This window comes from Dinoponera quadriceps, unplaced genomic scaffold (assembly GCF_001313825.1).
Source record: "Dinoponera quadriceps isolate SergipeBrazil2010 unplaced genomic scaffold, ASM131382v1 scaffold1308, whole genome shotgun sequence".
NCBI classification, from domain to species: domain Eukaryota; kingdom Metazoa; phylum Arthropoda; class Insecta; order Hymenoptera; family Formicidae; genus Dinoponera; species Dinoponera quadriceps.
The window spans coordinates 3248395-3250711 of record NW_014555613.1 but is presented as its reverse complement, the minus strand read 5'-3'; positions in this window follow the sequence as shown (position 1 = coordinate 3250711).

Below are 2317 nucleotides of genomic sequence, written 5' to 3'. Positions count from 1 at the left end.
TTCCCCCCCCCCCCCCCCCCCCCCCGATCTTCTCGCGACCTGATCGCGATGAAAAGAAATCGCTGAATAAAGATTTGCATTATGTATGTATATAAGTGGCGGTGTGGGATAACATGTGGGGAAATATAGAGGCGCGAATAATTAATGAATGTGTTGGAAATAAAAGGCCGGAGATATGCGAACGATCTCAATCGTCTCGGCGGAATAAAATTTTATCGATCTCCGGCTTTATCATAACTGGCTCAGCTCGGTGAGCGATTATCGCGGAGTTCATTGCGAGAAAGCGGCAGGCGTTGAATAAATTTAGCGCGTTTACCGATAAATTCGCGCCGGCGCCTTGTCAAAACCGTAATAAGCGAGTCCGATAAATTCTTAAACGAACGCGGCCGGCGCGCAAACGAGGATCGATGACTGCGAAGCGGCGACGGCGATACCAGCGATTCAAAATTGCGCTCCGCTTTCCGTGACTAAATAATAGCCGAGAAATACAGCCCCGCCGCCTCCGCGCGCGATCGTGACCGTAGGTCTCAGGTAGCATTCCTTATCATTACGTCCCATAAACATTATCCACGGTTCCATCGAGAATGATTCCGCGACGCGGCTGAAAGGAGTGGCGAAGAGGTGGCACGACTCGGCCCAGAAGGAAAGCCACTTCAGGGTAGGGAAAGAGAGAGAAAGCACGAGAGAGAGAGAGGGAGAGAAGGACGAAGTGGAGGTGGAGGAGGTGAGAGTGGGCGATCGAAGAAGTAGTCGAGAGAGACTGCGCCGGACTGAAGCGACACGAGAGAGAGAGAGAGAAAGAGAGAAAAAGATGGGAGGTAAAGAAAATGTTGGGACGACGGGGGGGAGGGGTGGAGGAGCCGTGAAAGATCAACGGGATTTTAAATTTTGCTTGTTGAACATACATCTCGCCGGTTTGTCTCGATACTCGGGCCCACGCATGCATTATGCGCTCGTACACGCATCGCTCCGCGAGACGTTCCGGCGGGAATGCGCCAGACTATGAAAACGACGTAAAAATAAAAAGGAAACCGACGCTCGATAGTATCGATTTCGCGTTTGTATAAATACACGATTATCGCAAAATATCGGTAACCCGAAGTTGCTCCTCGTATGGCGCAAATGTTCGAAAGATATTCCAGGAACGTCCCAGAGATATTCAAATATTCCTGCGACGTTCCCGGGATGTCTACTGTACGTTTGTGTTGTATAAGTTTAAAGCGTAAAGAAATGATCAAAGCGTAGACGGTTGAGAAACGGCGGTGTAAGTTACACATTATTTATCGTATTTATAATTCTTTCGACGCACGCGAGCACACGGTTTAAATCTCTCGTATAAATCTTTGTCGCCTCGCGCTCACCTTAAATTCAAACCGCTCGTGTGATTTTTCCTGTTTGCCCATCACACCGCTCCCGTGACACACGCTTCTTCTTGCGGCACACGATGCATCATGTCGCGACACAAGCGCGGCGAACACACACCGATAACTCGGTAGCGAACGCAGGCTGATGCCCGGGATGCAATCAACCCGTTGGGCTATTTATTTATCTTCCGTTTCTCCAATGCGTTGCTAATTACCCGTGATTGCGATAAAGTATCGATACATCAAAAGCATGCCTACGTGCTCGCATACCAGCTGCATCAAGCCATTCTCTCTCTCTCTCCCTCTCTCTCTCTCTCCGCAATATTATCGCCCAGCCTGCGCACGCGGATTTTGTATTATTACCGTTGCCTTCGATAGCCACGCTAATACGCCTGTAGATAAATCTGATTTTGCCGCTCGTATGTATTGTGCCGCGCGTAGTTCCCGGGACAAAAAAGAAGGGTTCTCTCGTTTGCGCCTACCTGGGCTTGGGAGAGGACTAAATTACGAGCTTGTCGGCCGTTGTTAGCTCGCAGCTACCACCCCGAGCCGGCATTAAACCGAACAGTACATTCGATGCGTCGGGCGATATACGCTCACGATCGCGCGTCGGCTTTCGAGGGAACCGATCGAACGCGATCCTGCGGTAGACAACGCCCGAGGCTCTTCGCTGGGTTCTGTTGGGCACGCGGAGATTGTACACAGGGGTTGCGTGTTGCTGTACGCGCGGGGGTGGTTTAACACGGGGATGGGTAATGGCAGCCCCTATCAGCCCTATACACTCTGTCCTGCTCTCCACCTCTTCGGCAATGTCTCTCTCTTTTTCTCTCTCTCTCCCTTCCCCCCTCTTTCTCTCTGTCTCGTCTCCCGGCTGCCTTTGTCCTTCTTTCTCCTTACCCCTCGCTCACTCGCTCTCTCTCTCTCTCTCTCTATATATATATATATATATATAT